The following is a 27,422-nucleotide window of genomic DNA, read 5'->3' as shown; positions in this document are numbered from 1 at the left end:
CAATAACTGACAGAAAGTAACCACTATTGAAAGGGTAAACTTATTGCAAAACAGAGAGCTGCCAAGGAATACAGACCATTACAAATACAGAGGGCTTCCAAATAATAAAAGTGTTCCAATCATCAAGTCTAAGATCCACCAAAGCTGACTGAAAACAACTGAAAATTCAACTATCTGACTTCCTCACTTCTTTGCCTTGGCTTTGGGCCTCACTCCCCGGACTTGACCTTTGGTGTCTTCCTTCGACTTGACTTTGGCGTAGACTTCACTTTCACGGACTTGACTTAAGCCTCCAGACTTTACTTCCTGGCTTGGCTTAGGTCTAGACTTTCACTTTTCCTGCCTTATTGGCCTGACTTCTGTCATTTCCCCTGACTTGGCCTGCCTAGATTCCCTCACTCCCCTGACTCTGACTTAGCTCAAACTTCCTCACTTTCCTGATTTGACTTAGGCCCAGACTTCACTTCTGACTTAACTTGGGCCTAGACTTCCTCATTTCCCTGACTTGGCAATGAAACCTAATTAATGGAAAATCATGTTTACAACCACATCTAGATATCCAAACAACTCAATTTATTAAATAACAAGCTGGAAACATATTTCCCTGATTACTGAAATAGGCCTAACCATGTAAATAATGCTAAAACGTGCATATAACTTGGATTTTTTTTGTTCACACCAACTTGTGTCTTATTTATATTTCATTCAATCAGATGCTAAACTTCTTTGTGCTTTATCAAAAGAAATCATAACTTTCGATATGATGCTATAAAAGTAGAAAGGTAATTTACAAATCACATTAGGCCAATGCTTATGCACTTGGTTCCCTGCTGCCACTCAATGGTGAACACACGATATCACACATTGAGAGCCGCAGATGTTTCTACGGGGAAATTCTTTTTTTGGGGGGGGAATTCTTTTTCTTTCTTTCTTTTAATAAACAATTATTGAACTAACATTGACCATTCACTGGGGAAATACTTTCGTGGTTCTACATTTAATCACTGATACTTATTATCAGATAAAGAGGATGACAATAATAGGAATAAAATATAATAACTGGCAACCCCACGAGTTTCTACAGAAGTACGATCAGTTTTGAAATTTGTAGCTTCACTTTTGGAACTTACTGTACGTCACTTGAGAAAAAAGAGCTAGCCATCAAAAATTTCAATATGGCTGCTGTGTTTTTCAAGATGGCTGCCAGCAAACCAAAATCAGCCATAAACCATAAAAACGTCGATCTCTGTCCATTTATATCCAACTTTTGCTAATAAAAAAGGCTGCTAATGAAGGAAAGGCAAAGAGGATAAGCTCTTTCTGTCTATATAATGTCCCAAAGGGTTGCAAACTACAGAGCCGATATTGCAGTCAAGTCAACACTACTAACAATATATATATATATATATATATATATATATATATATATATATATATATATATTACACTGCAACAAGGGAAACCTCTTCCTCGCCAACCCTCGTGTCACAATTACCTTAATGTAAAACCATAAGAATAAATGTTTAACGTCTCATGAATTCATAATAAATGAAGAAGCTGTGAGTAAACAATTCGCCCCTTTGCTTTCTCTCTCACCCATCCCTTGGAGTAAACTTTTACCTTTTCCTTGACTGTCTGACTTGCCCGAGCCCTTAATTCCAGGTACAGTCCTACGGAGATTAATCCTTGCCAGCACAGAGTGACTCACGAGGTAAAGCGGGCTGGTGGCATGACACCTGGGCATGCGTGACTTCGCAAAGCAGCATGCCCGCCAAATGGAGTACCTGAGACGACACTTCCACCTGGATGGAGCATTATCTTAATCCTCCTCCGTTACAAAAGGACGCCGCGTGGGCAGATCACCCTCAGAGACATTGGAATACCTACCGAGGACACTTGCTGGAGCATTATCTTAATCCTCCTCCGTTACAAAAGGACACCGCGCGGCCAGACACCCTCAGAGACATTGGAGTACCTACCCAGGACACTTGCTGGAGCATTATCTTAATCCTCCTCCGTTCCAAAAGGACACTGCGCGGCCAGACACCCTCAGAGACATTGGAATACCTACCCAGGACACTTGCTGGAGCATTATCTTAATCCTCCTCAGTTACAAAAGGACAACGCATGGGCAGATCACCCTCAGAGACACTGGAATACCTATCCAGGACACTTGCTGGAGCATTATCTTAATCCTCCTCCGTTACAAAAGGACACCGCGCGGCCAGACACCCTCAGAGACATCGGTATACCTACCCAGGACACTTGCTGGAGCATTATCTTAATCCTCCTCCGTTACAAAAGGACACCGCGTGGGCAGATCACCCTCAGAGACACTGGAATACCTACCCACGACACTTGCTGGAGCATTATCTTAATCCTCCTCCGTTACAAAAGGACACCGCGTGGGCAGATCACCCTCAGAGACACTGGAATACCTACCCACGACACTTGCTGGAGCATTATCTTAATCCTCCTCCGTTACAAAAGGACACCGCGTGGGCAGATCACCCTCAGAGACACTGGAATACCTACCCACGACACTTGCTGGAGCATTATCTTAATCCTCCTCCGTTACAAAAGGACACTGCGTGGGCAGATCACCCTCAGAGACACTGGAATACCTATCCAGGACACTTGCTGGAGCATTATCTTAATCCTCCTCCGTTACAAAAGGACACCGCGTGGGCAGATCACCCTCAGAGACACTGGAATACCTACCGAGGACACTTGCTGGAGCATTATCTTAATCCTCCTCCGTTACAAAAGGACACCGCGTGGGCAGATCACCCTCAGAGACACTGGAATACCTACCCACGACACTTGCTGGAGCATTATCTTAATCCTCCTCCGTTACAAAAGGACACCGCGTGGGCAGATCACCCTCAGAGACACTGGAATACCTACCCACGACACTTGCTGGAGCATTATCTTAATCCTCCTCCGTTACAAAAGGACACCACGTGGGCACATCACCCTCAGAGACACTGGAATACCTATCCAGGACACTTGCTGGAGCATTATCTTAATCCTCCTCCGTTACAAAAGGACACCACGTGGGCACATCACCCTCAGAGACACTGGAATACCTATCCAGGACACTTGCTGGAGCATTATCTTAATCCTCCTCCGTTACAAAAGGACACCGCGTGGGCAGATCACCCTCAGAGACACTGGAATACCTACCCACGACACTTGCTGGAGCATTATCTTAATCCTCCTCCGTTACAAAAGGACACCGCGTGGGCAGATCACCCTCAGAGACACTGGAATACCTACCCACGACACTTGCTGGAGCATTATCTTAATCCTCCTCCGTTACAAAAGGACACCGCGTGGGCAGACACCCTCGGAGACATCGGAGTACCTACCCAGGACACTTGCAGTCCTCCAGCTCCCTTCAAGCTACTCCTTTGCTTTCCCACACTGCTGGTACGAATCTCCGGCCGGCCAATGAAGATTTAGAGGAATTTATTTCTGGTGATAGAAATTCATTTCTCGGTATAATGTGGTTCGGATTCCACAATAAGCTGTAGGTCCCGTTGCTATGTAACCAATTGGTTCTTAGCCACGTACAATATGTCTGATCCTTTGGGTCAGCCCTGGGAGAGCTGTTAATCAGCTCAGTGGTCTGGTTAAACTAAGGTATACTTACTTAATTTTTCCCACATGGCTGTCTAGAAGCCCGAGTTACTTTTGTGGTGACCCCTTTTTCTATCACCCTCCATTGCTGGCACCTTTAGATAAGGAAACCCCTATCTCCTAAGGAAGGTAACGTACCCGAATTAAGGTTCTCGAAGCCAGTCACGTACCCTATTATTTTCTCTCACTATTGTATTTTTCCTTCTCAGTGCTATTTAACTCAATGAGACCTGTGTCATAAGTAAGTGCATAACCTAGTAATGTAAATGTAATAACCTGTGTTGCAGAATCGAGTTGCTTGACACAATAAGTGCAACCTCCTCGATTCCCTTAACTTACACTGTCAACTGTTTAGTAACAGTTGCATTCTCAATTACAGATAGAAGTGCTTGCCGTGGAACTACCTCATCATCTGGCGTGCTCTCAGTGGCTTTACCACTGTATCTTCCATTGTGGTGCCCTTTGGAGCGCCCCCCCCCCCGCCCCCCTTGTGTTCATCGTGAATCTTTCGCCTTTTGTTTAGTTGTGTATGACAGGACCCCGTTCCCTTGTCCATCATTACTCCCCATTCTCTGATTGTGTTTTGATGTAAATATAATTAATTACGCGAACCCTAAGTGTTTACCTAATCACTCCCTCATTTGAAGAAAGCCCCTAAGCCGACACTCTATCTTATATGCTTTTGTCTGAACCCAGAGGTAGAAGTTTGATGCGGCTACTACTCCCCCCACCCCCTCTCCTTTCTTCGCATGGTAAGTTCCGTGAATCTATAAGAATCATTCTATGGCCTCAAAGCAGCCAAGATGACGTCTGGTCCAGATCAAAATCGTATCTATCTATCTATCTATCTATCTATCTATCTATCTATCTATCTATCTATCTATCTATCTATCTATCTATCTATCTATATATATATATATATATATATATATATATATATATATATATATATATATTTATATTTATATATATATATATATATATATATTTATATATAAATATATATATATATATATATATATATATATATATATATATATATATATATATATATATATATATATATATATATATATATATATATATATATACTGTATAATTATATATTGTGTGTATCTCAGCAATAGCTAATCTTGTAAGTTAGCATAATGTAGTACTTCTAAGCTACGTCACAGTAGAATGAAATCAATCAAGTAATCAGTGCAAAGAGTTCAAAGAATAAGATCGAATAAAGAATATAAAACCACTCATATCGTACCATTTATCCACTCTCTCTCTCTCGGAGAAGAGATTGTAAGGTTGATGGCATCGAGCGTCTTACGCCATTCCCCGCCGTATTAAACGACCCAGTGGGGTACAGTTGCCCTTTTAGGATTTCAGGGCGCAGTTTGCATAAGAGCCTTCTCAGGTTACTCGTTTAGCCCCACTGAGGCTGCAACAGAAATTTCGACCGGGAATTCTCCGCTCTGAATTTCCAGGGCTCAGATTAAAAACTCCAATGGGTCACCTTGAGGCCCGAGAGCAACCGGAGTGCGCGAGTGAGTAGGTCGGCTGAAAACTCTTCGTATTTATCGACATTTTCATTTGCTGGTTATCTGTCCCGCCCTTTTCTCTTAATTTTATCTGACTTTTAGTAACTTGCTTTATCAACCTATTATGTCCGTGTGTATGTACGTATGTATGTATGTATGTATGTAAGTATGTATGTATGTTTCGTGTACGTGTGTTTATGAATGCTTGGGTGCTGTGTACGTGTTTGCGTTCATGTCTTCATTATGCATGTGCGTGTTTGTTTTCTAGTGAATAGAAGAGGCGTGTTTTTTATCCTTTAATTTCGTGAAAAGAAACAACCTTTATTAATACCTACAGTGCTCCACACAAGGTGCATAACCGCACTAATCCCATACGGGGATTTGCTAAGTTTGAGGGAATATTCGCCCAGGGAACTGGAAATAAATTTGCGCAGAAATCAAATGACCACAGATAACTTTGCAGAAGATTTTTCTTCTAGGATCGAAAATGCTACCCAGATTTGTATGGATGGCGTCAAAGAATACTGAAATTTACAAATGAGTGTAGTGGACAAATTGATGGCTGCCGGAATCCTGCCTTCTATAGTATAGAAAAAAAAGGGGGCACCTTTCTAATCTCTTAAATTTGCCGGAATATTCTCTCAATAAACCGTCTCCTGTTTTCTGGAACTGGAAGAATCTTGTATATGGACTTAAGTCCATTATTACTTTTAGAACATGGTTTGTTTCACTTTTGGGTTTCTGAAGGAAACAGTTTCAGTGAAATTGGACTTCATTATCTTTTACAAATATGAGAAAGAATGAACCCTAGCCGTAAGATTCCATAAACTAATGTGCACTACAAGTTTGTTTAGATTTTGACACGCGCAAATATGCATGCGTGTTTGTAGAGTTTGTTGGGTTCATTTTTGCGTGCGTAGGTTTGTTCCTCGGATGTTGTGAATGAAGTGCTTTGGCTTGAGCGTATGAGTCAGTGGAGGTTGGTGTGTTTTATTTGTGCGCGTGCGTGGTGGGTATTTGTGGAAGCACTTAACCTTAACATACCAAGTGATTGGCCGAGGCATATTTGGGGTGTGGAAGAAGGAAGTGATGAGCAAGACCTGATGGCCCATGATTGGTCCTGATTGATGGAGGAATTCCCAAGTAGTTCTCTGCTTGAATAAGTGATGACCTTTGTGTTTCCAAAGACAGATTCCATTGTCTTCCTGAGCAGCTCACCTGGAGGTTGAATTCGTCTGTACACGAAGGTAAGAGTCCAGTTAACACTTTAGTATACTAAGTAGTATGCTTCTTTTTTGTATCTTAGTCAAAATTGCAAAAATCTTCACCTCTTTAGTGAGGAAAAAGGCACATTATTACTGTTATATCAGAGACATTAATTGTCATTATCTTATAACGAAAAAATAAGTTCTTTGTAAAGGTTCTCAGCAAAAAATACCGTATTCATGATTTCTCTCAGTGTTTGAAGAGAAGGCCGAGACATTTATGTTATTTAAAAAAAATGACATTTATGTCGTCCTTGTATACAAAAAAATTACTGAAGAACTTTTGCCGATTTTACTGAATGCCATGTGCCACGTCAGTATTATTCGTAGGACCTTTTCGACATGTAAGAGAAATGTGATTTTGCTTAGGGAATGACATATCACATCTTTGTTAGAGTTCTTCTGTGACGATTACTGCTGCTAATCGCTTTCAGTTTATTAATTTTCCTACTTTTCACTTCATGACTATTATTATCATTAGTACTGGTAACATAACTATTATTATCATTAGTATTGGTAAAGTCTGAATTGCCAGTTATTTTCCAATGATAATTAAACAAACGCTACCAAATTAAGATGTCATTCAGAAAGTGAAATCTTACTTCTAGATATCTTTCAAAATGCTCGTAAGAGTTGGTGATATACGCAGCAAAATACTGATTAATAATTAGGTGTTAGAGAGTATGAGAGGCCTGGTGCGATCCTCTGGACTAACAAACCAACCGAGACAGAAATAGTGATAACTGAACAGTGATTATTGGTTTCGATGAAGCCGGCTTCTTGCCGGCACAGATCGATGGTCTTGGGATGTATGTCAATGTGGTGAAGTGTTACAAGAATTAGAGGCCTCATAAAGCTACAGGAATTAGAAGACTCGTAAGGTGTTACAGGAATTAGATGCCTCATAAAGTTACAGGAATTACAGGACTCAGTGTGTTAAAGGAATTAGATGCCTCAAAGTTACAGGAATTAGATGCCTCATAAAGTTAAGGGAATTAGAGGACTCAATGTGTTAAAAGGAATTAGATGCCTCATAAAGTTACAGGAATTAGAGGACTCATAAGGTGTTACAGGAATTATATGCCTCATAAAGCTACAGGAATTAGGGGATTCATAAGGTGTTACAGGAACTAGATGCCTCATAAAGCTACAGGAATTAGAAGACTCATAAGGTGTTACAGGAATTAGATGCCTCATAAAGTTACAGAAATTAGAGGATTCATAAGGTGTTACAGGAATCAGAGGCCTCATAAAGCTACAGGAATTAATAATAATAATAATAATAATAATAATAATAATAATAATAATAATAATACCCTTTATTTCAGCTCAGGACCATATACAATACACACAATCTAGACACATTAGAGGCCTCATACAGCTACAGGAATTAGAAGATTGATAATGTGAACATGAATTAGAGGTCTCATAAAGCTACATGAATCAGAGGACTCATAAGGTGTTACAGGAATTAGATGCCTCATAAAGTTTTAGGAATTAGAGGACTCATAAGGTGTTACAAGAATTAGGCTAAAGGCCTCACAGAGCTACAGGAATAAGAGGATTCGTAAGGTGTAACAGGAATTAGAGTGTAGGCTGTGAAAAGTTTTTTCATTTCAGTTTTTTCAGGAAAACATGTTTTTTCGTGTTTTTCTTTTTGTTTTTTCCCAATTTTTTGTTCTGGACCTTTCTATGATCCTGCTAATACTTAATATGGACATATGATATTTTTTAAGATTTCCACCTTCCTTCTAGATTAGAGAAATCATTAAAATAATGATATTAAGGGTAAAATGCTTTTTAATTGATAATTAGAACTTGAGATATACGAAGTTTTACTTAAGAATTTCACTTATTGTCTCAAAATATAATGGTACTTTTGCTAGCTATTTGAGTCTGATGATATTTGCTTTCCTTTTATTGCTGAATTTTGATGAAAACAATTTTCTTTTTTTGAAATCAAAATGTGAAACAATGAAATAGCCCTATGAAATTAAATGAAGAAAATTTCAATAAAAATGCTCTCTTGAATTTACAGTAACAAAGAGATAAGTTTTATAGATATAATGACCATTATAATATATAGCCTATAAGGCTCAACATTAAAATGATAATTTTTGCCATTCAATGAAATCTGAACATGAAGCATTTAAACTGAAGGTATCCATCATAAAAAGTTTTCCTAAAGCTTTGAATTTTTATGGATGTCATTTAAGCTATAAAGATCAAAAACAAGACCTTCATTAGATGCTTCAGCCATGAAAAGAAATACATACATTGTATAAATTTTTACAGAAAAGAAACACTTAATTGAAAATGCTCTTTGAAATCACATTGCCAATATAAACCCCCCAAAAAAAAAAAAATATTCCATTTTCGCCAATAATGATAACTTTTTCAATTATTAATAAAAAAGAAACGCTGAGCCTGCATCTCTTTCACAAAACTTAAAAGAAAGGTATAGACAGTTTACATTGAAACAAAACATTAAGTTTAGCCCAAATTTATTAATGATATTCCTCTCAAAAAGGTTTTTCTAGTCTGAATCGGTACCATTGCCTGAGGAGTGATCTAGTTCGGAACCTAAATCTTCTTCCGAGTCTTCTGAAGAATAATCCTGGAGTGAAGATTTATCCTTTAAGCTTGATGCAGAGGAGCAAACTTGATGATGATGGCTTTTTGTGAAAGGGGAGCATCTACAATGTTGATGGCTGTGGAGTAGAAGTCCGATGAAGTTTTTCATCTAATGTCAAATGATGAGCGATATAGAAGTTTGGCAGCCCTATCTGTTGATAGACGGTTGCGATCAGAGGAATGGACATGCGAGTGGCAACCGAATGACCGTTCAACCGAGGCACTGGTTGGGGCAAATTTACTATTCCAGTAGCCACTTTTGAAAGTTGTGTGTGGCTGCACATACCATTCCACCATGAGGCAGGGCTACACTGGTCCACGCTTCTGACAGATGAAGGGTTTGACCAAATAATTTTTCTTTTGCCCTAAACTCAGCTATTTTTCCCAAAACCTTTTTTCATCTATACTTGCATCCTAAAACTACTTCATATGCCAATTGATCGCATCAACTGCTCTCATCACTTACGTGACACCTCTATAACGGGGATCCAATAAGTTAGCAGCCAGGTGAATTTTCTGCACGAGCCACTCTTGTCTCTGGAAGACAACGTCTTTAAGAAGAGATTCACTTCCGAGGACTGGAGAGTTTGGCAACTGCTCATCAAAGGAACTTTGCAAATCATGAAAACTCATGACAATTGAAAGATATTGATCATCGCCTTCAGTCATAGTTATTGCAGTTGCTACTGGTTTTGTAACTGAAGGTATCCTGCAATCTTGTCCCAGAAAACTTCTGAGAGTAGAGTATCCTTGTACTCTTTTTAACCCTTTCTTAGCCTCTCCCATCAATTGCCAATTTCTTGTAGTGTATGCTTGTTTTTTTGAATTGACTGCATGCAGTGAATGATTGACCCCAATCTAGTTTTAACAGGGAGCTTCAGAAAAGTTTTGGCCTCATTTCCTTCACTTTGCAATTTCCTAAATATAAATAAGAGTTTTTGACTATTATTAATGTGCTTTAACAAGATTAGTACATTCCTTTGTATCGAATCAATAGATTTTGCTTTCATGATATCTGTGAACATTAGATGAAGTGTATGGGCAAGACAGCCAGTATGTTTTTGATGTGAGAGAATTCCCTCTTTGTATTACTACCCAGGCTTTCTTCATGTTTGTTGTGTTATCAGTACAAACTCCACACCTTCATTGGGGCCCATCTCCACAACTGGTTGAATGATCTGGCTAAAATATTCCCAATGTGACTTTCAGCACCTGTTGAAATGCTTTTCCAAAATATTGAGTAGGAACTGTTACAATTATGTTGATGATCCCATCATTTCTGTTAATAAGAATTTTATGAGTTGTATTACCTGAATCTTGGCAATTTAGTAAATATTTTTTAGAGAATAGATGCCAGTACTTCCACTAGCATAGCTGGAAATGTAACCATTATTCAACCATACTCTATACAGCAATGTTCTCAGGCTTTAACATTTCATATGGGGATTTTAGTAAATGACCTCCGACTCTACAGAATTGCACCTAACACAGTGCAATTCTAGGTATTATCTAAGGTCTTGCAGCATCCCTGTCTCTGAGCTGCAACAATAATAATTGTTCTGCCACTATTAGTCTCAGTCTGTTTGTTTCTCCAATATTATATTCACTCTTCTCTCTTATTCTTTCACTCAAAGCAGTGAATGGCCTTGCTGCCCAGTGTTTGGCTTAAACCTAAAATTCTTTTAATCCAGTTCAATGCCCTGGCCTTGGCCACAATCCAGACCCTATGTGTTCAGAGACTGGTATAGAGCATTGCTTATTTGCTATATGCTTAATAATTGGTTACCTTACAGCTGAGCCAGGTGCTGGATTGCTGGTACTTGGTCTACTGTAGTATTATATGGTCAGATCTTAATGAAACAGAAATTTACTGCCAATATTCATTAACAAGGGCTTCTACTATCTTGACTGTAAATAAGGTTAAACATGAATTACCTAATATTTGTCCAACCATCTAAAAGTACTTTCCAAGCACTCTGAGATGATGCCACTGTTTTGGCATTGAGAGACAATCTTGATAGATATTTTCTAGCAGTGTGTTTGACAACTGATCCTCACTTGGTATTTTAAATGATGGCTGCAAACAGCAAAAAGTTTCCTTTGCCAGTGCTTATTTTCTACTAGTCTCAGTGGAGAACATAGATGAAAATATGGCTTTGCTACAGTGTCCCAGTTTGTTTCTTTAATGTAAAACAGAGAGAAAAAATTACTATACATGAATCAAAGTGTTCCACACTAATATTTCTAATGTTCTATATGAACAGATGAGCTTATTCAATGAACACTGCAAATTCTGACCAACAATGATGAAGTGAAAGGATGACTGTTTAAATAACTGAATTTGAATAAAATACTCACGTTTTGAGGCTCAGACATATGGTCCATGTACTGCTTTATTTTAGTTGTTCTGTGGAGAAACATTGTTTTGGTCGTTTGTGACTCTTTCTTTTCCCAATCTGGAAGAAGCTAATGGACTTTGGCTTTGATCTTGAGATGATGTTTTGAAGTACTGTAACTGATCCAGACTTTTACTTTCTTTTGAGGTAAGAAGAGGTTTCTGGTCTTTTCAGGCTCATGTAATTTCTCTGAACTCTTGTGCTGTAAAATGTCTCTGCACTCCTTTTGGGATCTAATTTCATCTCCGTAAGATACTTATACTTTATATTATGATCACATTTCTTACACTTAGCGATGTGTTTTTCCATACGAGTGCCATTTTTAGCTAGTTCCTCATCACAAAAAAGGCATTTCACACGGAGCCCTATTTTAGTAGTACTTTTGTCCTTGAAAAGGCTAGTCACACTAGTTTGTGTGCGTGGCATATTGTAATTAGTCTTTTGGTCAATTATTTATGTGCTAAAGGGATATATTGTGGACTGGTTAATACAATAAATACAATTGAACACAGGGGATATCCAAAAAGAAGTGAATATGGAAATTAAGTTCAGGCATTAAGACATTTTTTTAATTCAACTTCAAACACCTGTCTGTATGCACAGCAATATATGTTTAAAGGCAAGTCATCTGAGATGTGGTGAACAATAAAAGTAAAAACCTGATTTGCTGTAAAACTTAAGGTTCTGCAATGAGAGAGAGAGAGAGAGAGAGAGAGAGAGAGGAGAGAGAGAGAGAGAGAGAGAGCCATTAAAGATGTGTTATTTTCGCAATTGCACTATAGTAGGGCATTAACATTTCCTCATTACTACCAGTCACAGACAACACCTCTTATAATATGAATAGAAACAAAGCAAAGTTGTCTACATAAAATTAAAAAGAATTTAAATTGATAACGAAAATAGTGGAATGAAAATGAAAACTATTCTTGACTAGGCCAGTAGGCTACTTGTATTTTGTCATTGTAGAGTGGTAAGGAAGTATTTGTTTATGTATCTAAATAATCTAGGCCTAGTGCTGCCAAAAACAGGTGATGCATACGTTGCTGCCATACGTATGATGAATATTAAGGATTATATTCTAGGACACTTTTCAAGAGATTGAGTCAACTCCTTGACATTATAAGTTACTAGTATATTCAGTATGTACTACTGTCATGAATTTATTTCAAAGATAACTTACTTTCTGTCATATCTACCTTCTCCTATGCATGATAACTGCACTGCCAGTCAGGCCATGCTTACGCTGCTGCCAAACGCATGATGAATACTAAACAACTATGTTCTATGGCATATTTTGAGATTAAGCAGGGTATAGATATAAAAGACAAGTTTATTCAGCACTTTCTGAGATAATGAAGCTGTTTTAATGATAAATTTCTAAATTAAATTAACTTCTAGTAATGTAAAGGCACAACACTAAATGTTTGCCCAGCCAACTACAGCCTATTTGTGGCAGCTGCCACTTTGGCAATTTAATCTTGTTGGTAAATATAATGAAAACGGGCCTAAAGTTCAACTCTTTTATTTGGAAATCATAACTTGCCTATGGTATACAGAAGGATACATATTTGCTTACAATATTAAGTAAATATTTCATTGCTGTATTCAAGTGACTTATGTTAAAATTAAATGAACCTAGTCATAGGACTATTTGCTTGCAACAAACTCTCTGGGCTGCTAACCATAGTTGTTGCCAAATTGACAGCACATACAATAATATCAAGTAATATGATAGTTAAAGACTATACTTAGTATCTGTATTTCTTATCCTTTACATTAATGAACTTATATGTGTTATAGAGAGAGAGAGAGAGAGAGAGAGAGAGAGAGAGAGAGAGAGAGAGAGAGAGAGGTGTGGGCCCAGACGAGGGTAGAAGCTACTAGACCCCAGTCCCAGTGGCACCATTTGTGAGTGGATGAAACCAACATGTTCAGAAAGAAAATGGGTCAAGATAACATTTCATACAAAGTAGGATAGTTACAAATATCTATGTATAGTGTAAGGTGTAGAACATTTTCAGCTTCAATACAATACTGTTGAAATATGTAGGATACTTCTTAACCCTGTAACTGGGTGGATAAAGCAAAGAATAACATTAAATAATGCAGACAGTGAGGGGAGCATTATAGCATACCAAAATGTTATGAGGCTGGGGAGCCCACTACCTATACAGTTTACACTAAGTATGAAATCTTTTGGTCATGGTTTTTCCAACTGGTTTTCATTTCATAAGTTATTTAAATATGATGTTACAGTTCTCTAACATTACTGTAAATAACTGTCTAGATTGACACAGGCACACTTCACAATCCATATTTACTTAACTCTTCAAACCATTTCCATTGTCCTACCACAACTAACATACATGAATATATAGTATAAAGTGATAATTCATTATCAATTTTGTCATGAAATTCACTGAGTCTACACTAGCATTTGTATTCTCCTCCACAAAAATAAAATAATAAAAAAAGGATGGAATGTTTCAAATAATGAGCAAAAGCTCACATATTTCTTTTACTGGTCACAGAATATCACTGGAACTGTAATTTCTAACTTATATCACAGTTATCACCTCTTATACCAAACACATTACCCTTCCACACTCTCCAAGCACAACTACTAGCACTGCTATGTGACGCACCCAATCCCATTTACTCTGCCTCTGGTCCCTTAATGACACCAGTACGGTACAAGTTCACTTGGAACATGTTTGATACAGAGCAGCAAGACTGTTGCTAAATAAATTACTTTCTGGGTTTTTGACCTTCATATGGTTTTCACACTTGGTCACACTCTCTGCTTTGTCCTAAATTCCTAATGGATCCAAGTTACAAGAAATAACTGCTACCATTACTTCATGTTTTAACTATATACTGACATGTAAATGTGCGGCACATTTACCTTGGTTCTGGAACCTATCTCATTGATAGAAGTTCATACAAGTAATAGTTTAACATGTTTAATACCTAAGAGTACATGTTTCAAACATATTTGTAAGGAGCTATTGCCCTTCATACGGTTTTCTTACCTCTCTTCCTATCTTGAACTCTTCATGCATTGAAAATCTTTAGATTTAGCTTCTAATATGGGTTTAAGATATGACTGAGAAATTGCAGTAGAACATTTTTGATAATTGAATATACTAATGATCAAATTTGAAATGTTAATATGATTACAACACTAATTTATGGTACTCATAAAACTCAATCTCATATGGTTGAGGGGAATTTTTCTAATATCATAATTTTCTATTTTCACACAGATTTTTTTCTTTCTAGTGCTAAATTACCTTGTTACCCAAGCAGAGTATCTTCTTTACCAGAGTAACATTGGCATGAATGAATGTGCTATGTACGGACAGTACGGTATCTTATTCCCCTAGCCAAACAAGCAAATCTAGAACATGTAATAATTTAAAAATTTTCAATAATACCCAGATGCATAATGAATTACAAGGAATAATTGTATGTGTATATTATGGATAATATAAGCACAGTTAGACATTGTGTGTTGCTTAGGAAGCAACAGAATGTGAAAAAATGCACAAAATTGAAAAAAACCAAACTTGGCTTGTTTTTTTCAGGTTGTGTTTTTTCGCGAAAAAAACGGTTTTTTCCGAAAAAAAAACACGCTTGTTTTTTTCGTTCGTTCCACAACCCTAATTAGAGGTCTCACAAAGTTACAGAAATTTGAGGATTCATAAGGTGTTACAGGAATTAAATGCCTCATAAAACTACAGGAATTAGAGGATTCATAAAGTGTTACAAGAATTAGATGCCTCATAAAGTTACAAGAATTAGAGTACTCATAAGGTATTACAGGAATTGATGCCTCATACAGCTACAGAAATTACAGGTTTCATAAGGTGTTACAGGAATTAGAGGCCTCATAAAGCTACGGGAATTAGAGGATTCATAAGGTGTCGCAGGAATTAGAGGCCTCATAGGGTTACAGGATTTAGAGGATTCATGAGGTGTTACAGGAATTAGAGGCCTCATAAAGCTACAGGAATTAGAGGACTCATAAAGCTACAGGAATTAGATGCCTCACAAATTTACAGGAATTAGAGGACTCATAAGGTGTTACGAGAATTACCCGTCTCATAAAACTACAGGAATTAGAGGACTTATAAGGTGTTACAGGAACTAAATGCCTCACAAAGCTACAGAAATTAGATGACTCATAAGGTGATACGAGATGCAGAGGAGTCGTAAAGTTACAGGGTTTAGACACTTCATAAAGTAAAGGAATTAATTCTCATAAGATGTTACAGGAATTAGAGGCCTCATAAAATTTCAAAAATTAGAAGCCACATAAAATTGCAAAAATCAGAGGCCACCTAAAATTGTAAAAATTAGAGGCCTCAAAAAGTGTTCCAGGAATTTGAGTCCTCATTTGGACCTCTGCACTCTGACCTACAGAAACTACTTCCAAAGGGAAATTACAATGCTTATTTTTAGCGAAGGTGTGAGTAAGGGTCAGAGTTCACAGTTTACTAATTTATTCAGACAACAAACATACAGATCAAGGGCCCATGCAAGCGGAAGTGTAGCGCCTGACATCAAGCAGGTAAAAACAGAGATTAAACACAAATCACTTGTGTTTGTTGGCAGATGGAAATATACATATAAATCGGTACATGATACAGGACTGAAGTTAATATACATATGACAGAAGCTGACAGCACAATGCACATGATGATGACAATATGATGAATATGAAAATAACAATAAAGAAGATATATGTACCAAAGGTATGTGACAGATGCTGTGTTTCTTTCATCTGCACGTTGGCGCGCAAGGCCGTTGTTGTGGGATTAATGGTCATTACGATGAAGGTGTGTGGGGTCCAAGTGTGGACTCTACAGGACTCCCCCCCCTTGGAGAGGCCTACAGTTGTAGGCCGGTGTGTCGTATGTATGCTGGTTTCAGATGATCAATGGAAACCCATGTTGTTCCGCTGTCTACAGTCAGCTGGTATTCCTTAGGGTCTCTGAATGACGCAGTATGGTCCCAAGTAGGCTAGGGAAAGGGGGATTCTGTGTGTGTCTACCCGTATGAACACACATTTTGTGTTCTGCAGCTCGTTGGGGATGTACACCTTTCTGGTCATGTGGTAGGTCGTCTTGGCTTGCATTAAGTTTTCTATCGTGTTTCGGGTGTCAGATGGTGATTGTTGGGCTTGTTTAGTCTTGAAAGGCATCTGCTGGCAATGTCAGTGCTTGGCTGTATAATATTTCTGCTGGAGATGCATTGAATGCTGCGTGTGGTGTCGTTCTCAGGCCCTGTAGGACCCATGGTAACTCCTTTCTCCAGCTCCTGCCTTGACATCTGGCCTCTCAATGATGCCATTGGCTTCTGGGTTGTAGGCCCTCATGTGTTATTTTTGTTCCAGACTGTCTGTGAAGGTGTTCCACAGGGTGGACATGAAGTTGGCTTCCCTGTCGCATGTGATGATCTGGGGGCTCCATGCCTGCTGACCCATTCAATGAGGGCTTTCACACAGCCTTCCGCCGTCTGTTGTCATACTGGTGTTGCTTCTGGCCACCTGGTATTCCAGTCTATGATGGTGAACAGGTATCTGTACCCCTCGGATGGGGGTAGGGGTCCCACTATGTTGACGTGGATGTGAGCAAGTTGGCAGTGTGCTGTATTAAACTCTCCTATCCGGCTCTTGACGTGTGTTGTGATTTTCGACATCTGACACGGGATGCATTCTCTCATCCAGATTTTCATGTCCTTTTTCATTCCCCACCAGATGCACCGCTCTGCTATGATTTGGGCAGTTGACCAGCCTGATAGGTGGGACAGGTTGTGGGCGAATGTGAAGGCTTTCCTTCTGAGGCCTTCTGGTAAGTAGGGGCGAGGGAGTCTGGTACTTGTTTCGCAGGTGATGGTTGTCTCTCCACTGTTGATTGACAGGTAGCTCCACGTTAGGGTGGGGTCGTCCCGACGCAGCCGCTGTATGTCTGCATCGTCTCTTTGGGCTTCTGCTATTTCAGGATAGGCTATCCTGAGCTGGGTGGTGTGGACGCAGTTCTTGATAGTGCGTCTGCCACGGTGTTTGCTGAACCTTTCAAGTATTTGATGATGCAGGAGTGTTCAGCTATCGCTGACAGAGCGTTTCTTGCCGTGGTTGACCATGAGTCACCTGACTTTCGTGAAGGTGCAAATTGGGCTGATGGCATTCGTGACTATGAACTGTTGTCCCTCGAGCATGTGGCGGAAGTGGCAGACTGCTTTGTAGACTGCTAGGAGCACTCTGCCGAAAGTGGAGTATTTCTGTTCCGCTGCCATTAGCTTCTTGCCGAAGAACACCAGCAGGTGACGACCATCGTCTATGTCCAGCTCCGGTACTGCGCCCACCGCCATGTTGCTGGAGTCTGTTGCCAACTTGAGAGACCTATGGGGTAAAGGAAAAATTAATGTGGTTGCAGAGGTTATCGCTTGTTTTGCTAAAAGAAATCTTGATTTTCTAACCATATTCATTTTTTATGTTTTGCTTTTAGGCATTCGTATATGGGACTCATTATTTTAGCAAATGTTAGGTATGAACCTGGGTGATAGTAATTGGATCAGTCCTGAAAAATTCTTGCACCATTAAACTACTGTTGGTTTGGGAAGTCTGTGGTTGCTTTTACTTTTTCTGGTAGGGGTTTAATGCCTTCTGGACAAGACTTGATGTCCCAGAAATTCCACTGCTTTCTTTTGTCAGTCTTGAATGTTGCCAACTGAGTTGTGAAGCGCCTGAAACAGCTGTGGTTGAAAACGTAGGTGCTGAAGGGGGTGATGATCGCAGTCTTCTATAACTTCCTTCACTACTGGGACTTGGAAATATCCTTCAGCAGGTCTATTTTGTGGGGATTTTTGTCGGCTGATTTGGTTGGTTATGTCACATTTTGGTAACAGGTATCTATCTGGCTTTGTTCTGACATTTAGTCACCAGTAATCTCTGCACGGGTGCCATGTTCCATAGGGTTTGGTACCAAGTGAAGGGGTGATGCCCATGGGCTGCAGGCTTTTTGGCATATTCCTGCTTCTTCCATCTCTTTGAACACTTGTTTGGTGTAGGCAAGCTTCTCTGGGGCTAAATGTCTAAAACATGAGTGGATCGGGGATCCTTCTTTTTATGTGGTGCTGGATGTTGCAGGGTTCTGCTGGCTTCATAGGGTTGCAGCCAGGTCATCCACAAGACCCTCTTGGTATTCTTTGTAGAAGTTGTTGTACTTGGCAGTGGGAGCCGGGTACATTGGGCATATTTGTTGTTTATGCTGCTTCGGTGATGGCATGGTGGCAGTGTGTCTGCATGGCTGTTGAGGAGACGATGTCAGAGTTGTTCTCGTGATCAGTTCTTTTGATGCTACTTCCACTAGCACATCATGAGTGGTACTTCGCTGGAGGTGGATATGTGGAGGTTGGTGGGGGAGCAGGGTTGAGTCGTTCATTTGGACTGGCTGGGATGAAAGACCTGCATGCTCCGGTGTCCACAAGGAACTCTGTATTGGACCTCTCATCTCTGTTGAAGAGCGTGTGGAGCCCCTTTGTTCATACTGGAAGCAAGACAGCAGTGGACAGACGCAGTTTACCTTACGAGGCAACCGGTCTGCTCACCGCTGACAGTTATTTGATTGGGTCGCACGCATGTTTTTCGAAAACAGACAGCTTATTTCATACTTTCGGGTCTTTTTTTCTGAATCTCTAGTGGAAATAGCATATTCCTTCTGGAGGTCTCGTCTTTTTCTGTCTTGGTCTTGGGGAAGTTTCTAAATGAGGACTCAGTCGCTGTTGGATTTCTGTGTCAGTTGTTTCTGGCCTGTCGGTTCTGCTGCTGCTGTTGGCTGTGTGGGCTCTGCCATCTTGTGGGCCATGTGTACTGCATCGACCAGCTTCACAGATTCTTTGATTGGCATGGTGGAGGCACTGGGCATGGCCGCCACTGTTTGGCAGGGGTAGTCTTGTGAGGAGCACCTCTCTCACAAGGTCCAGGGATGACTCAGGTTGGCCACCTGTGGCAGGCAGCATGATGAGCCGCTGCAACTGTTTATAGACGTGCAATGGTCGAGCGTCTCCTATGGGTGCCCCATGTAGTTGAGGAATTTCTTGGCTCCCAGGGTGGATGGCATACTGAAGAATGACTTCAGCTGGTCCTTCAACAGTTTGTAGGTGACAGGGGTTTGTAGTTCCTTGAGCTATCCTGCTATTTGCTCGAAGACGTCGTCCAGCAGAAATTCGAGGACGGCGTTTGCTTTGCATGCCGCGGAGGCATTGACTTCAATCTGAAAATTGTTTCCGCCCTGAAGAACCACACTTCTGGGTTGTGGGGCGTGAATGGAGGTAGACATATGGAGGCGGCGGCAAGGGTTTTGCTGGAGAGGCAGGCATTGTTGGTGTTGGCTGGGTCATTCATCTCTGTGGGCCACCAATGTAGCGAAGGCGTGAGTAAGGGTCAGAGTTCACAGCTTACTAACTTATTCAGACAAGAAACTTACAGGTCAAGGGCTCTGAGCGGAAATGTAAGTGCCTGACATCAGTAAAATCAGAGACAACACAATCACTTGTGTTTGTTACAGATGGAAATACATATAACCAGTACATAATACAATATTAAAGTTAATACACAGTACATGCAGCTGAGAAGCTGACAGTGCAATGCATATGATGATAACAATATGCTGAATATGACAATAACAATACAGTAGATATATGTACAAAAGGTGCATGACAGATGCTCTGTTTCTTTTGCCCGTGCATTGGCATGCGGGGATGTTGTTGTGGGATTAATGGCCTGTATGATAAAGGTGTCTGGGGTCCACGTGTGGACCCTACAACATAATGGCTGGAGCAACTGCGCCAGCCAGCAAAAATTAAAAATGGTAATAAGCATAAAAAGTAAAATTAACAACCACAAGAACAGGTTGGTCTGTTACAAAACTTAATGTTGTCTCCAGCAGCTCTGGTGAGAGTCCTGAAGGCTTACTGGGGGATTTTCTCCTGATGGAGGGGACACCACAGTCAGAGGGCACCAAAAACATTTTAACATATTTCACATTTTTTATTTTTGGTCGTACGGCTGCATCAGCCATTGCCCTGGCGATCGCTGCAAGTTGACGGTTGAAAAGTTGTATTGTGGGGACAAATAAAACAGAGCACCATGGCAGCAATTTACTTTTTCTTCAAAACTTTAATCTTTGGCATCTGAAAAATTGCAGGAAGTGGAAAAAGTATCATCTCAGAATAATAAGGCATTTAATAAGAACTGGCTACAGAAAAGACTATGCTCAAGTGTGCGTTTATGCATATGTGTGTATGTATATATATATATATATATATATATGTCTAAATGTCGAGCAGGCAGCCGATCGAGACCACAGGTCTATCCCAAAGCCAAATCAAATATGCATATATATATATATATACAAAAACAAATAAAGCACGTTAAAAGAAAAAGAAAGAGATATATAATATATATATTAGCAAAAGTAATTGTTTAGTGGCATTAACGAGTTTCTTGCAGATATCTACATAACATCGGGGCTTTTTCCGATTCTCAAGCGTCGGTTTCCGGTGAAAAATACGCAGACTTCGTTCTACCATTTATCCGTTTTGTCGCGACAGCTGTTTCGCCTCCCTGTGGCATTTTCAAGCGACTGCTGACTTTCAGTGAGGACTCGCAACCCATTTCTTTCATCGCGTGTAGAGAAAGTCCGTCACTGACCTTGACACCTGAGTAGTGGTTAGTTGAGGGACTGAAGCGAGACACCTTTAGGACTGAAGCTTTATTTATTTATTAACCTATTTTTTATTTTTTGTTTTTTACTTATTTACATCCTTATTTTGTACTTTACTTATTTACTTCATTATTTTGTACTTTACTTATAAATAGACATGTAAGATTGATTTGATTGAATTATATACACAAATTCTTGTATTTTGAGTATGTGTTTAACTACATAATACAGTTTGATGTTCTTGTTCAAGCATGCTCTTTGTAGCCAAAGCATCGATCCTGATTAGTTCAACTTTCGATCCCTCGACCAACCACTACTCAGGTCTCGAGGTCACTTGTACATTTTCTCTCCACCCGAACAAGTAAATAAGTTGTTATAAGTCCAGATTATAAGTCAGTATTGAATTGAATTAAATCGAATATAAAATTTAGGCCAAAGGCCAAGCACTGGGACCTAAGAGGTCATCCAGCGATGAAACGGAAATTGACATTAAAAGGTTCGAAAGGTGTAACAGGAGGAAAACCTCCTTCACTCACTCTACAATCAATTGTTAGAAGTAGTTGGGAGTAAGAAGAAAGAAAGAGAATATGGTGAGGTACAGAATAGAACGAAAGAGGTTGCGACTAAGGGCCGAAGGGACGCTGCTTGGAAATGCCACCGAGTTGCGAAGCAGCAGTCGTGACGAAGAATCAATAAACGGAAGAAAGAAGTCCGCGTTTTTTCCATCAGACACGGACGCAGAAGAATAGGAATAAACTCCGACTTCATGAAGGTACCTCCAAGAAACTCAGTGATGTAACCAAAGCCATTGCTTTCAACAAAAACTGTCAAAGCGGAAACCTTTGCCCTAAAAGTATATAAATGTAAATATGAATATATCTTGATAGTCTTGCGCACATTTAGAATATTATAAATCAGTTTGCAAATAAGGTAATTAAATATCTACAGAAAAAAATTTAATGCACTTCAAGTAACATTATTTTTCAAAAAGTTTACAGAAAAACTATTTATTAAGAACAAAGCACGTGTTAAAAGAGTGACCTTGTTTACTTGAAGACACAACACATTAGAAATCACCTGTCATGATAACGGTCAAATATGGTTCTTTGGTAATACTGAATATCGCAGTGCAACGGAACCTCACTTCGATCAACATTTTCTCATGATAATATTTTAGTGCTTTACTTTTTATTAGACAAAAAAACAGTCAGGCTCAATTATCATCACATCAAAATAATCTTCACAATATCTAATTATAGAACATCTCTAATGTGAGGTTCTTGTAAGAATAAATCATGTTTTTTAACCTGAATCTGTGAGGTTGCACCCTTCAGCCAATAATGGTCAGTGTTGGTAGGTACAAGAGCAATGAAGAGCGAATTTGGTAAAATATCTCTTGATCAGGAATAACGTCTGAGGATTCATTGCAAAAGCTCCATTCAGCCAAATATTGATTTCAACAGTTTTATCATGGTCGTTTTGACCGTCATCCTTGCACATTGCTGCATATGCCTAAATTTAGAAACTTCTTGTTGATTACTTGCAACCAATCGTTTTCTAGAATGCAGTTTGTCATACCATCTCTTTGGTAAAGAAGTTCTGTTCAAGTGTTTTACTTTGTTCTTCACTCATTGCTCAACTCTGTCTACGTGTTATCTTGGTGATCACATCCGTCAGGTAGGCGAACATTACTTTTGATTCGATAATTATCTTCGCTCTTATTTAATTCCGGATTTTTCCGTCTCTCTTTGTGTGATTTCTGTTACCTTCGTTTTTCATCTCTCCCAGTTCCATTCTGACTCTTTTGCAGCTACATTTCCTTCATGTTACTTTCTACATGCAAACATTAACCAGCTCCTTTATCCGCCACACTCTCTCTCTCTCTCTCTCTCTCTCTCTCTCTCTGTGTGTGTGTGTGTCTGTATTGCAAAATCAGGAAGTCTGCTGTACATGAAAGAAGTCCAAAACATTGTCCTGAGTTATAGATGGACACCGTTTTCATTTCAGGTGACAATGCATTTCCGGGGACTGTTGATCGGAGGGATAGCGCTGCTGATGTTGGCGAAATCAGGCGCTGTCAAGATAGAATCCTCGAAGACTTTCCAATTAGTCCTTACTGCAAAAAAGCTTAGTGGGAGTTACACGTCCTTCTCTTCAATGAATGTCCAGAGGTAACACCTGTTCAAGTCTTTAAACTTAAGATTGCATTAAAACCTGGTCAGTCTTAATTGCTCAGTGAAAGTGGTGCAGTATTCCAGTGTAATTGCTTTATGTTGACTGTAGTCATATTACTGATAAAATTATAGTAACTGATGTGTCATTTTTGAGTAATCAGACTACCAATAAGAGCACAGCAAGGTCGGTAGATTTGTTGGTGACATGTGGGTGGTTGTGGATGCTTTTTTTGGGTAATAACGAAGACGTTTCTCTTAGGGATTGTCAGACTTCTCTACTTCTATTTGATACAACTAAAGGGAAGGTGTATTGTGGTTACAACCCAATATCTCTTGACTACCAACAAATGATAAATAAAATACTATGACGTCTAGAGATTAAGCTGGGGATGATTTGAAGAGCAGTGCAACACTAGTGTAGGTAGTACCCATGAATTCCTGAACAGACCTTTGCATCGATTCATATTGATCTTTGACAGAGAGACTAGTGGAAATGGAATTGATTTCCCTTACTGCAAGAAAAGGTACGAACTAATTGCGCAGCAAAATAGAGTTACGCTTTACTTGAGGAGGAGTCACGCATGTATGCACTATTAAGTATTACCGTAAAAAGGACCCTGCTTTTCTGTAAGACTGACGTTTTTTTGGCATTTAAATGTTTTAGTCCATCATTTACAGCTAACCTTCGCATCATTCCATTCAAATGAACGAACAAGCACCAGGTAATCTGACTACATTCACAGGTAACCAAACGCCTTCAAAATAGTTCTATATCACATTTGATGCTTGACCAAGTTTGTACTCGTCCACTACCAAATTTGTTTTGGGTAAAACTGGAAAGGGCTGACAGACCATCATAAATACCCCAGGCTTCATGTATGCATGCTAGCAATGGCGATGAAATGGTTTGGAGTTAATGTGCTTATAAAAGATTTCAAATAAACTTTTCAGAATTTCAAAATCAATAATTGAGGGATTGGATTGGCTTGTAATTATTGCAGTCAACACATACTTTCTTTGGAATGGATGAACTTCACAGTTTTCAAAAATGCTACTTAGATGAGAAACAGAGACTTGACCAGGATGACTGAACATCAAAAAACAGTGAAGGAGAATCTAGCAATGTACCTACAGCTGTTTGAGTATGCCTTCACTCACAAATAGCACTCGCCCCCAAGTGTATCATTTTGACAATTATTTTTTGTGCCTGGGATTTCTGTCGATGAAATCTTTTTGGTTCACAAGTAACTTTTAAAAAACCTTTTCCTAGTCCAAGCAGGAGTGATCATATCAACAAATGTTACAATCCTTCTGTCTCAGAGATACGTGAAAATCAACGGTATTTCCTGGCTCGGTTTTTGCACTGGATGAAGATGTAAAAGTAATTACAGCTGCTGGTTACTAGTTCATATGAGATCTTCGTTAGGGGTCTTTGTCAAAGATGGTACTGGGCACATGACGATCTACTGGAAAGTCTTTTCATAAGCCAGACTTTCCAGAGATTCAGACTAGTTCACAGAGATGAGTCACTGAAGTTAAAAACACATTTGTAACGTCCAACATCTTCCTGGTTCACGCCACTCACGAGATGAGCTTATCCTTATTTTGAAGTTACATGGCTTGTTCATCTTGATTTGTTCATCTTGACTCTGTTCGTTACCTAAAGCTGATCATTCTTTATGGAAGCCACCAGAGAAACGCGATTATTTCTAATCCCATGGGAACAACGACTGCTCCCTTTCAAATAGGTTATAGTTGAATGAGAGAGTGATAAAGAGAACACTGTGAATCAAAGATCATTTCTCCTGACGAAACTAATGATCGCGTTTTTATCAATTTAAGGTCTCGTCTTCTTTTCCATTCTTAGCTGTGCTTCTCGCTGCATCACCAGTGGCTGCTGGCTGCTGACTTGGGACGTTGCAACGCGCAATTGCAGCCTTCTAAACCCTCTAACTGCACTGCCAGGAATCGAAGCAGGACCACCTACCCTCAGGACGTATTTCTGCTCCACCATAAATAACACCAGAGTGAAAATGCTCCCTGAGAAACTCATCTGGACCGCTTGCAGAGAAAAATGTGGGAATGTGAGTGGGCGGATGTTTTTCCCCCCGGATTACACTTACGCTGCTGCTCTGACTGTTATTTCTGGCGTTTACGCGTTTCATGTGGGTATGTATCGCTTTCCCAATGACACACATGCTTGGTACAACATGGATGGGCCGGTTACCACTTCCTTAAGTTGGCTTTCGGGTGAACCGAGCAGCAATAACGGAGCTTCGGAGTGCTATGTTGTATTTTATTACGGGGGATTTGCAGACATAGCGTCAATCCCTTATCATACGTATGGGTGTGTTTGTGAAATATAGATGCACACATTACATTTTCAAAGAAATCCACTCTCAAAAGATTATAAGGGAACTTCCAGGGGAAACTATCACACATAAACACAGCCCCTCATTATACGTATGGATGCGCTTGTGAAGTTTAGCTTCCTAGTGAACTGTAAGAGACAAGGCTTATTCTTTTTCTGGTCTATTATCTCTATGTCTTTCTCCCTTCAGGGGTTACTTTGATGGTCACTGACCTTTTATTCTTAATTAATATACTCATAGCTCAAAAGGAAATTAGATTTGCTATTGATGGACCTTGTAATTTAATTATTATAAGATCTCAGTCCTTGACATGTAGCTTTGTTTGGAATAAAACTGAGGTATTTTCACGACAGCATCTTGAGACATGTTTATATTCTGTCATCCTAGATATATACCAATGTTTCTGACACTAGGACAAGGGTGGGTGGTCCTATACATTGTAAGTACTGTTCACCCTTTGAAATCCTCCCTATTTTAGTTCAGGTGAGTGTGATTTTCATTGCATTATACAAATGAATTATTGTTGAAGCTGTTACTGCATAGACAGTAATTCAATTCAGTTTAGAATCGATGGACTTTTGAGCTTTATTATTGTGTGTTTTTTTCTATCTCAGTCAAATGAATGAGATTAATGCTATATGTCATAATAGAATTAATGACTGACATGCAGTGAATGACAGACATCATAACGGTTCTGTCAATGATCAAAATAAAGCATATCTGGGATAAAACTTTATTATTCATCCATTATCATTTAATATTTTCTCACATCTTGTGGAACAACTCAAAGAGCAAAGCACCAGTCCGGTGAACTGAAGACTTACAATTAAGCGAAAGAAACAAAGAGCAAAGTATAGTACAGAAAATTCAGCAAGTAAAAGTAAACAAGCGAATACATTCCCATATCAATAAGCGTCAATTGAAATATTCAGTATAAAAGTAATGGAAGGCACCTCCTCTTAACTTCAAGCAACAACATTGGAGGAAATTAACTCTGCATCCAAAGTAATGGTGTTAGAGATATTAAATATTTTCGTTCTTAAACTTTAGGGAATCCGCTATTTATATTTTGTTTTATATAAATGTATCTTACTTTATGTTGATGTAAATATTGAAAAAATAAAAAAGCCCAAGTTGGGGAGGGGCGCCTTTTACCCATCTGAATATTGTGAAAGAAGTTTTATAGAAATCATCATTAAATGCAAGAAATCTCCATTTACTATGATTGTAAGCAAATCAAACTTTCAATATCTAATATTTCGTAATATAAAAAATTTGCAGGACAAAAAAAAGTTTACCTGTTTTAGACATGATTCACTCCTAAATTAAATGGAAATATTAATGAATATATTATTAGATTTTATTATTTGTATTCTTAACTGCCAGGAAACTGTATATGTATTTGGAAATTATTTTCAATCATTCATTCAGTTTGCATAGTTTGCTTTCAAATACAAAAAAACTGGTCTTTTGATTAATTGATGAAATAATTAACTAAAACAAATAGTCATTAAATGCAGAACATGAATTTCTTTTAAAATGTAACCAGATGACTTGTCTATATTTAGTTTGCTGTCTAAACTGATTCTCAGGTCACCGTATTAATGAAGACTAGTTTTACGGAAACAGAACTTGACCATTAGGCAACAAAATGCTCTACTTTCTGCTTTTAAAAT

At 39.1% G+C, this 27,422-nt stretch overlaps 1 long non-coding RNA gene across 1 annotated transcript; it reads left to right on the top strand.

Annotated features, from left to right (window-relative positions):
* The first annotated feature begins 6,134 nt into the window (after positions 1–6,134).
* On the top strand, positions 6,135–26,465 carry LOC136836760 (uncharacterized). The gene is made up of 3 exons (XR_010852467.1): positions 6,135–6,421; positions 23,208–23,371; positions 25,242–26,465. It is a non-coding gene; the product is annotated as an uncharacterized lncRNA (long non-coding RNA).
* The last annotated feature ends 957 nt before the right edge of the window (positions 26,466–27,422 follow it).

This window comes from Macrobrachium rosenbergii, chromosome 56 (genome assembly GCF_040412425.1).
Source record: "Macrobrachium rosenbergii isolate ZJJX-2024 chromosome 56, ASM4041242v1, whole genome shotgun sequence".
NCBI classification, from domain to species: domain Eukaryota; kingdom Metazoa; phylum Arthropoda; class Malacostraca; order Decapoda; family Palaemonidae; genus Macrobrachium; species Macrobrachium rosenbergii.
This window is presented reverse-complemented; position numbering and strand designations above follow the sequence as displayed.